The following is an 11,356-nucleotide window of genomic DNA, read 5'->3' as shown; positions in this document are numbered from 1 at the left end:
GGCCTAGATTTGAAGTTTTCGTGACTGCAAGGATTCATACTCTTTGGTTTTTTCGGTAAAGTCACGTAGGTAAAAATACATAAATGAAAAAACAACTAAATTAAATCACGACGTTTCGGAGGCAACACAAGCTTCCGTCTTCAGGTGGAACAGTTACAGCCAAATTCACTGTAATAAGTGAAGAGAGCTAAAAAGAGAGCTGATAGATAAACTATTAGTCCCTATATAGTCGCGTTTCTCTATTAGCTCTCTTCACTTATTACAGTGAATTTGGCTGTAACTGTTCCACCTGAAGACGGAAGCTTGTGTTGCCTCCGAAACGTCGTGATTTTATTTAGTTTTTTCATTCATTTATTTTTTACCTACGTGACTTTACCGAAAAAACCAAAGAGTATGAATCCTCCGGCCACTGGGGCGCAGCCTGGACCCGTCCCCAGCAGGAACTTCATACAGCCTCGTTTCTCCCCGACTCCCCGCACGTGCGGGCAGAGCCGTGAGTCCGTGAGAGAGGTGAGAGGTAGCGGAGGGACCTACCGAGGGGTTTAATAGAAATAAGTGAGACGCTGCTCGCTGGGTGATTCTGGCTCCGGGACAGGTCGTGTTTAATTACAGTCGCGTCGGGAATAAACCGAGCATAAAATACCGACGTTGCGTTGTTCCTGTGGGTGTGAAGAGAGCGTAGGGTGGTGTGAGTACGCACATAAGTGTGGTGATCGGCGCGCATTCACCGATAAACGATCGCGGACGTTTGGGGCAGGTGTGAATAACGAAATACGCGAGGCAGCCCCGTTCGTTTCGCCATTGTGCCCGGGTTTAGCGCGCAAATACCCTCATCAGCGCGACCACCTGTACCCACGTGTTTGCGCTCGTCCAGGCGCGTTGGCTCGGGGATTAATGCGCCTGTGTTGTCATTAATAGTGTGCCGTTACCCTGGTAATTAACGCGCCAACCCTACCATCATTCATTTGGTGCTGCTGATGGTGGTAGTGCTGGTGGTGGTTGTGATGGTGGTTGTTGTGTTGGTTATTGTGGTGTTGGTGGTTATTGTGGTGGTGGTTGTTGTATTGGTGGTTGTGGTGGTGGTTATTGTGGTGGTGGTAGTTGTGGTGGTGGTTGTTGTGGTGGTGGTTATTGTGGTGGTGGTGGTTGTTGTGGTGGTGGTGGTGCTGCGCCGCGCCCGTGCATGTTCTTACGGCTATTTTTAGCGCATGCACGTGGCGGACAATAGGCGCGGGTGGCTACGCGTGCACGAGTGTGGGCAGTGGCGTGCATTTGGGGGAGTGTACGTGGGGAGTGTGTGGATAACCCCAGGTGGCCGAGAGCCAGCCACGAGTCATGCCTCACAGGGAGGACGCGGAGGCAGCGAGGCCGAAGACTCGAGCGGCGGCAGCGCGGAGGGAGGAAGGAAGGGGGAGAGGGGTCGGGGAGCAGCAGCCCTCACACGAGTGAGGAGTCGGGGGGCAGCAGCCCCACACATCCACACGGACGAACCAGCTTCCATAGAATACGTTTTTCAGACATCGACTTACAAACTCGCAGCTGCGAACTGAACCCCGGAACTGTTTTGTTCAGCGGACCGATCCTCCGTGAGATGTAAAGAGTCACAGCATCCCGCTCACAGCACTTGCCCCAACAGTCTGTTAAGGCTATACGGGGGATCTTCGTGTTGTGTGTGGAAGTGAGAGCGCGCGCGCGTGTGTGGCGCGGCAGTGCAGTGGTGGCGCTGCGCTGCGCTCCCACTCGGCGACCCGAGTTCGATTCCTGCTCACAACCAACACCACGGTGATGATTATCTGAATGGGTCCTGGGCCTCCCCTAGGACGGCTCGGCCTCAAATGAGTACCTGGTGCGGAATGTAAACATCGCCACTAGGGAGACAAAGGCGACCGGGCGTGGTGCTGGCCACCCACCACCTCGTGTGCCATGCCGGCCTGCATAGGCGCTCGCTAACAGCACTTGCCCCAACAGTCTGCAAAGGCTACACGGGGGATCTTTGTGTGTCTGTGTGAGTGCAGTTGCGGTGACTCTTTTCGCCTCTTCCGACAAGCAAACCGGCAATCCGGACTCTAGGTAAGTGAAAATAAAGCAGATGGGGTTTTTATTATATCTGTTACTTTGTGTTGTATCTACAATATAGTTTGTATTACGCTACACGCAAATAGAAACAACATCATCATAATAATACGACTCTTCAATCTTGATTTGAAGCTTTCGTGACAGTAGGAATCCATACTCTTTGGTTCTTTCGGTAAAGTCATGTCGGCATAAAATAAAATAGATCACGACGTTTCGGGCGCAACGCAAGCGTCCGTCATCAGGTGAGAAAGCATGGTTTGCTGCTGAGGCAGACTGTTTAAAAAAGGTTTGAAATGGGCGTAGCCCAAGAGTCATAAAGAAGTGGCTGGGTCTCGTGAAGTTAATGTGAGAAATTAGCATGTAACTGGGTACGGAAGTAGCTATGATAATGTGAGAGCTTAGCATGATGTTAAAGTGAGAAATTGGCATGTAATTGTGCACGGAAGTAGCTATGATAATGTGAGAGATTAGCATGATGTTAATGTGAGGATTTAGCATGTAACTTGGCACGCAAGTGACTATGTTAAGGTGAGAGATTAGCATGAAATAACAGCTGACATAGGCAGGTAGGATGTAAACATCACAGTCAGTTAAGACTTTACCTGGTTAATAACGTCCTTCCAATGATTGCTCAGATTGTACCCATCATCTCGGTTGAAGTTGTGTGTGTTTATATATCTGGATGGCTTCATGAACAAATCTCTGAAGGTCGCCGGTAGGTTTGCAGAGTACCTCCGTCTTGGAAAAACGCTAAGAAACCCATTAGCAACATCAGTAAGGACGAGCGTTTTGAACTCTCTAAATAAAAAAAACAGATATTGTCATCCTCTCAGCCAACAAGGGCAATGCCACTGTCATCATGGATAAAACCACTTACAACAACAAAATTCAGGACCTTCTTAATGATGGCAGCTATACTAAAATCAACAGAGATCCCACCAACTGCCTAGCCACAAAAACCAACAATATCATCACTAAATCAACTTCTCTAATCTATTAGACCAAGCAGCGCTCTCTAAAACCTTCGGGCTGCTAGACCACCCAGATTTTATGGCCTTTCAAAGATCCACAAAGAAGGTACCCCACTCCGTCCTATCGTCTCCACCATTAACTCACCCACCTACAAACTGGGCCGATTTCTGTCTGAGACCCTGCTTCCTTTTACAGGCAAGATCACCTCAGCTGTACTTAACTCAGCTCACTTGGTTTCTCTAATCAAGGACATCTCACGGTATCCGGATGATTTGCTTGTCAGTTTCGATGTAGTCTCTCTGTTCACCAATGGACCTGTACTTGACACCATTGCAATCATTGAAGACTTCGTCCAACAAGGACTGAATCCAGATGTACCAAGTCTGGTAAGGCACTGTCTTACCAACACATACGTCACCTGGAGACGATGCTACAGGGGGTCTTTGAGGAAATGGCGGAGGCGTACGAGCCCCCGGACGATGCACACCGCAGGTTCGTGCAGCGGCAACGGGCACCTGAAGAGTCGCCGGTGGCATTCCGGGGCGCGGTGATCGAGTTAGCAATGGCCGCATATCCAGAGACTGAGCCCGATTTGTTGGAACCCCTGATACTGGGCATCCCCATGCCTGTGTGCGGCCACGATAAGTTGACGTCCCGGACGGCGGCCAAGTGCCTGGATGCCCAATTCAATCTTCGCCGATGGAAACAGGTGACGGCGTGGACAAGGAGCCCTACAGTCGACGGTGGTGCAACAGGAGGGGTCCCGAAGGAGGCCGTCTACGTTTGGGACGAGAGGGGTCCTGACGGGCTGACGGCGGCATCGACCCACTGGCCGACTCGGGAGAGAGCGGGGTTGCGACCAGGGCCGCCGGCGCGGGAGCGACAGGACAGAGGGGGTTCATATTCTTAGGTTTTTTCGGTAAACTCACGTAGGTAAAACATCAAAATTAATAAAAAATAAAATAAAGATCACGACGTTTCGGAGGCAACACAAGTCTCCGTCATCAGGTGGGACCGTCACAGCCAGATTAGCTGCATCAAGTGAGGCAATGATTCAAGATGTAATCCCTTAAAAGCAAGTTGAGGGGGGAGGAGAGGGGGGGGGCTCATCAGAATGTGGTAGCCAATGAATGGAACGTATCGGGAGGGAGGGGGGCGGGGCTCAAAGACGGCACGGAGTGCCACGTACAACGCATCGGGAGGGAGAGGGGGGCGGGGCCAAAAGGATGGGCGACGGCGTGGACGCGGTTGAGCGCAAGCGACTACTGCTGCACACGCCAATGCATTGGACAGAGAGGGGGGAGGGGAGGCCTGATACACATGATAGAAAAGAACGAAAATGCCCATGTTTATACCAATGCTGGCTGAACAATGAAGAGAGTGCTGTTAAACACTGGGGATGTTAACACTCGGTAAAGTAAAGTAAAATAGTGCCTGTCAGATAAGATGGTCCAAAAAAGTGTAATTAAGTATTTTTTGCGTGTGTAATGCGGGCGTAAGCAACCTTCCGGATGTGACGTCACGGGGAGGCGGAGCCAGGTGACGTGGGTGAAAAGGTTGGGGTCCTTAAGTGGGTAAACCGGAAGGAGAAGGCAGTCGGGGTGTGAATGGAAAAGAGTGGGGCCGCGCGGGCGAACGTGAGGAGGGGGCACCGTTGGCCAGCGGGAGCCAACCCCGGAGAATAGCAGGGAGCTAAAGGGTGGTGAGAAGCTGCGGAGAGTACAGCCAGGAAGGCTGTGTGTTAGAGGCAGCGGTGTGGCTGCAGAGAGTCGCAGGAGCAGGAAGGCTGTGTGTTAGAGGCAGCGGTGTGGCTGCAGAGAGTCGCAGGAGCAGGAAGGCTGTGTGTCGGAGGCAGCGGTGTGGCTGCAGAGAGTCGCAGGAGCGACGAAGAGAGAGAGAGAGAGACAGCACGAGGCTGTCAGCGCTGCGGAGTAAGCAAGAGGGAGAAGAGCAGCAGCGGGTACAGCCAGGGGGGCTGAGAGTGAGTAACAGCAGCGGAGCTGCTGTGGGGGCTACAGGAGCGACAGAGGCCAACAGAGGGGCTGCTGGTGGAGAAGAGAGAGACATCGGAGTCAGCACTGTGGGGACTGAGCAAAGAGGAGACAGCCGTGTGGGTAATACAGTACGGACCAAATAAAGGACACTGAGCCAGAGATCGTGGTCAAGTCTTTTATTACACTGGTGCCAGAAGTGAAACGGCATGTCGAAGCAAGTGAGGAAGAAACTTACTCCGCCGCCAGCATCAGCTTCATCGTCCGACGACGACGATTTCCCTCCAACCATGGATCCTGCTAGGGTGGTGGAGGAGAGCTCTGCTGAAGCGAGCATGGGGACGGGAGTGGAAGATGTCGGCGCGATGGCGGGGCCGTCAACATCATCGGACGCTGATCAGAGATGGCAACAGATGGCGGTGCAACTGGAGGCACTCAAGGACGTCCTGGCGCAGCTATGTCAACTCGTCACGCCGAGGACGACGGAAGAAGCTGAAGGTGCCCCACGGGCCGCCACGTTGCCTGCCCTGCCGCCGCCATTAGCCACGCGGCAAGAAGCCGCCATCTTGCGCGCCCCGCGGCGCCAAACCGCCATCTTGGCCACGCCGCGGGCCGACGCCTTTTTGAATTTGCCACCAGAACAACCAACAATTGAAGAAGGCGTGAAGAGGAGTCGGAGTCGCCACCTCACCACAGTTAAGGAATTCTCCATCGGGGGCGATTGGAGCGCTTTCGCCTGCCAATTCTTGGCGGCGGTACGTTCAGCAAGATGGACCGATGCTGAGGCCTTGGAAGTGTTGCCGACTCTACTGGACGACGAATCGGTTCGATTTTTCCGTTCCATAACGGCCGATAAGAAGAAGACTTTATGCGGAGTTTTTGAAGAAATGGCCGACGCTTATGAGCCACCTGACGATGCGCATCGGCGATTCGCTCAACGACAACGAGCACCCGAGGAATCGCCCGTGGCGTTCAGAGGTGCGGTGCTGGAGCTGGCCATGGCAGCTTATCCGGAGACGCCACAGGACCTGCTCGAGCCTCTCATATTAGGCAAAATGCTGGAGCTGTCTCGGGATCTGGGGATCCCCATGCCTGTGTGTGGGCATGAGAAGCTCACTTCCCGAGCGGCAGCAAAGTGTCTGGATGCGCAGTTTAATCTCCGTCGCTGGAAGCAAGTGGCGGCATGGACGGGTGGGCCCGTCAAGGAAGGAGGCGCGATGGGGTGGGACCCCACAAAGGCGGTCTATGTGCCGGATGAGCGGGGTCCTCGGGAGCTGACGGCCGCCTCCTCTCCATGGTCGGGACGCGGAGGCCCTGGTCCGCGCGCTACGCCATCGGAACGGGGCCGCCGGGATGCAAGACCTGCGCTTCCGCGCAACGATGCCGACTGCTTCCGCTGCGGCCGTAGGGGCCATTACGCCAAGGATTGCTGGGCCCGCTTCCCGGGTCCGCCGCAGCAGGAGGTTTCTGTACCGGACAAGACGCCCAAAGACCCTCCGAAACAGGCATGTCGGCACACACCAGACGCCCGGCAAGGCTTTGCACCTCACCCATCACATTCGTTGCGCGACCCTATTGTTGTTATTCATGATAGGCCATCGACGGGGCCTTGTCGCTCGGTGACGCAGTGGCGCAAATTGGCGCGGAGAGTCGTCGCGGCCGCTACGGGTTCGTCCACTGTACCGGGGTCTATACAAGGGGTGGACGTGCGCATTTTGGTCGACTCTGGAGCGTCTGCGACTATTATATCGGATGTCATTTTCCATCTGTTGGGCATCCCGCCGGGGGCTGTGCGCCCGGTTTATGGGTCGTGCGTCGCTGTGAACGGGGGTAGTATGGGTATCGTGGGCCAGGTGGATGCTAAGATATCTATTGGGGATGTGTCGGCTTCGGGTGTTGTGTTAATATCAAGATCTTTGGCGGTTCCTTGCTTATTAGGCACCGATTTTTTGGCTAGAATGCCCATTTTGATCAAAATCAATGAGAATTGTATTGAATTGCCGGGTGGCCGTCAAATATCGTTTCTGCCGTCGCCCTGGGGGCGACCTGCTTCGGCTGTACAGGTGCAGGCGCTGTCCGTCGCATCTGTGGACATCCCACCTGGTTCACAGATGCTTATACCCTTGCGGTATCGGAAGCCCCTGCCTAATCGTCTGGGAGCAGTAGGGGTCTTGTTGTCGCCATCCGCCACGATAACAACAGGATTGGCGTTAGTTGGGGCACAGACCATTGTCCGGCCGGATCAATTACCGTTTTTACAGGTGCTTAACGCGGGGGTGGAAAACATCCGTGTTCCGGCCGGTACGGTTGTGGCACATGCCACTACGGCGTTTGCGACGCACGATTGTCCGCATAGCCGGGGAGTGGTCGCTGGTGTTTCCGAGCCGAGGGGTTCGGATAATCGTTGGATTGCTAACTTATGTGACGAAAATTCTTCCCTGTCCGTGGAGCAACGTGATGCGCTGCGTAAATTGTTGTTGACGTATTCGGATGTGTTCAGCTACGATGATTTGGATCTGGGCCGCACATCGTTGCTTTCCCATCACATTGAGACGGGCGACGCTGCCCCTATTCGATTAAATTCGCATCGGATGAGTCCTGCGGAGCGAGAACACATTCGGGGGGCAGTAGAAGGCATGTTGGCTGCGGACATCATATCGCCATCTAACAGCCCATGGGGCGCTCCTGTGGTCTTGGTTAAGAAAAAGGATGGCAACTTGCGATTTTGTGTTGATTTCCGGAAATTGAATAAGATATCGGTGGCAGATGCGTACCCCCTGCCGCGTATGGACGACTCCCTTGACGCATTGTCGGGGGCTAAGTTCTTTTCCACACTGGACCTCTCTTCGGGATTTTGGCAGCTCCCCCTTGACGAGTCCTCACGGGAGAAAACCGCTTTCCGTACACCGCAGGGGTTATTTCAATTTAACTGCCTCCCCATGGGATTGAATGCGGCCCCTGCCACATTTCAAAGATTGATGGAGCTCGTTTTGACGGGGTTGCAGTGGGAGACGTGTCTTATATATTTGGACGATATCATTGTCTTCAGCCGCACATTTGAGGAACATTTAACACGGCTGGAGACAGTGTTCACGAGGATGCGCTCTGCGAATTTAAAATTTAAACCAAAGAAATGCCACCTACTGCAACGGTCCGTCCGTTATCTGGGGCACATTGTGAGTGCTGAGGGGGTGTCCACGGATCCGGAAAAGACGGCGTGCGTCCGGGATTGGCCGACTCCGGCCACCGTGGGGGATGTTCGGCGGTTTTTGGGATTTGCCTCGTATTATCGAAGATTTGTGCCGGGGTTTGCGACGATTGCGAGGCCCTTGCATCTCCTTACGGGTAAAGGACGGAAGTTTGTTTGGGGACAGCCGGAAGAGGCGGCCTTTCGGAGTCTGCGTGATCTATTGGCAACGGCCCCAACATTGGATTATCCCGATTTTGATCGCCCATTCATTCTTGATGCGGACGCGAGTGACACAGGTATTGGGGCGGTGTTATCACAGTCTAAAGGGGGTGTAGAGCGCGTCGTGGCGTATGGTAGCCGAGTCTTGTCTCCTGCGGAAACTCGCTACTGTGTCACTCGTAGAGAACTTTTGGCGGTTGTTTTTTTCCTACGGCAATTTCGACCGTACCTTTATGGTCGTTCCTTTGTTGTGCGAACGGATCATGCGGCCTTGCAATATGCACTTAAAATGGACCAGCCATCCGGACAGTGGGCACGTTGGTTGGACACGCTACAGGAATTTTCCTTCCAAATTCAACATCGGAAGGGGGTGCGCCATGCGAACGCTGACGCACTTTCCAGATTACCGCGGCGAGCCCCTTGCAAATGTGAGTCGGGGACGCATAGGTGTTCGCCGATTCTGAACCCCCCTCAGCCGCTTACGTTGGCCGTCGAGAAGTCGGATACTCCGATGGAACCGGGACCGACTGACGGGGTTTTGAATCTGCCGCGGTCTGTCTGGATTTGGGAACAGATGATGGATGAGTCGTTGTTGTCCATGCGGAAGCGGTCTACGAGGGACAATGGGAGTCCGAGTTCGGCTGTGGGGCCGCGAACCGCTCTCCGAGATGGTCTGCTTATGTGGCGAGAAGGGGTCCAGGAAAGCTGGCGTGTGGTGGTACCGACGTCCTTGCGATTCAAGTTGATTAGGACTCTCCATTGTGAGACACTCTTACATTTAGGGGTGCAGAAGACTTTGTTGACGTTGCAACGTCATTATTTTTGGCACGGCATGGCGACAGATGTCGTAGGGCACGTGCGCGCGTGCCCTGAGTGCGCCCGACGTAAGCCGCCTAAACATCCTTACGTGCCGCCTCTCCAGTCGATTCAGGTGTCTCGAGTCAATGAATTGGTGGCACTGGACATATTAGGACCCTTCCCACCATCGGCGAGGGGAAATAAATATTTGCTGGTAGGGGTTGAGTATCTCTCCCGTTGGCCGATGGCCTGGCCGTTGCCCGATCAGTCGGCCGCAGCCATCACCGACGCCTTTTTGTTTGGATATATTATGGACAAGGGGGCGCCTGAGAGACTCCTCACGGACCAGGGCCGAAATTTCTCTTCTAAATTATTGGCGGAAGTGTGCGCGGGCCTTGGGACTAAGAAAATACGGACATCCCCATACCATCCACAGACGGATGGTATGGTTGAGCGGCTGAACAGGACATTGTCTGCCATGCTTTGCCATACTGTGAGTGAACAGCAATCAGATTGGGATCTGCTTTCGGCGTACAGGATGACGCCTCATGCGGCTACAGGGTATTCGCCGTTTTACCTTATGTATGGTCGGGAAAACGTGCCTCCGGTGGATGTGCAATTGGGTACTGGGGTGAAGGGACCTCGTAAACCACTCCCTGAATACATTCAGGACACGGTTCGCCGGGTCACGGAGGCGCGGGAAAATGCCCGCGTGGCTACGGCCAAAGCCCAGGCCCGGAACGAGCGGTATGCTCGGCGGTCCGAGGGGGAGTGCCCCTGGAAGGTTGGTGACCTGGCCTGGCTCCATTGCCCGCAGGTGCGGCCGGGGACCTCTCCTAAATTGCACAAACCTTGGCATGGTCCTGTGCGCCTCATTGAGGTTCCCAATCCACAGTCGGCGCGCGTTCAGATTGGTTCTCGCCGTTGGTTTGTTCATACGTCGCGGTTGAAACCATATGTTGCTCCCCTACGTGATGCGTCATCTCCCAATGTTGCCTTGCCGGGGTCTGTTGCTGCCGACTCTCCCCTGCCTGCGTCCACTGATCTTGCTCGAGCGCCTGTCGTACCTGTTCCAGACAGGTCGGCCGTGACACCGAGGGGGACGAGGGGCCCTGCTCGGAGGGCGCCTGCCAGGTCTGCGAGACCTTCGAGCCCTGCAGCCCTTCTGACCCCGCCGCAGGCACATTCGAAGGACACGGCCAAGACTGATTCTTCAGGAACACGGGACGTTGGTGGACTTCCAACCGCAACAGGAGAATTACCCCCTGTCATTCATCGAGTTCCATCGCGTTCCCGTTCTGCGAGCGGGCCGCCGACCGTCCGGGACGGTCCGGCGACCCGCACACGCTCTAAATCACTTACGTTTCGTTGATTGTATGTTGTGTTGTTGTTCTTGTTCTTACCCTTGTATTTATTGCATGCTTTCTGTACGTCCGTTGATGTTACTTGTTGTTATTGTTCTGTTGTTATATTGCATGCTTGGTGTCCTTTAGCGCGGAAGGTCGGTTCACCGCATTACGCTTTGGTATTGTTCAGCCGAGGTCGGCTGGGTTTTTTCTACGGGGGAGGGTGGTGTAATGCGGGCGTAAGCGACCTTCCGGATGTGACGTCACGGGGAGGCGGAGCCAGGTGACGTGGGTGAAAAGGTTGGGGTCCTTAAGTGGGTAAACCGGAAGGAGAAGGCAGTCGGGGTGTGAATGGAAAAGAGTGGGGCCGCGCGGGCGAACGTGAGGAGGGGGCACCGTTGGCCAGCGGGAGCCAACCCCGGAGAATAGCAGGGAGCTAAAGGGTGGTGAGAAGCTGCGGAGAGTACAGCCAGGAAGGCTGTGTGTTAGAGGCAGCGGTGTGGCTGCAGAGAGTCGCAGGAGCAGGAAGGCTGTGTGTTAGAGGCAGCGGTGTGGCTGCAGAGAGTCGCAGGAGCAGGAAGGCTGTGTGTCGGAGGCAGCGGTGTGGCTGCAGAGAGTCGCAGGAGCGACGAAGAGAGAGAGAGAGAGAGACAGCACGAGGCTGTCAGCGCTGCGGAGTAAGCAAGAGGGAGAAGAGCAGCAGCGGGTACAGCCAGGGGGGCTGAGAGTGAGTAACAGCAGCGGAGCTGCTGTGGGGGCTACAG

Source organism: Lampetra fluviatilis, chromosome 47 (assembly GCF_964198595.1).
Source record: "Lampetra fluviatilis chromosome 47, kcLamFluv1.1, whole genome shotgun sequence".
Lineage (NCBI taxonomy): Eukaryota > Metazoa > Chordata > Hyperoartia > Petromyzontiformes > Petromyzontidae > Lampetra > Lampetra fluviatilis.
Note: the sequence above shows the minus strand (reverse complement) of the source record.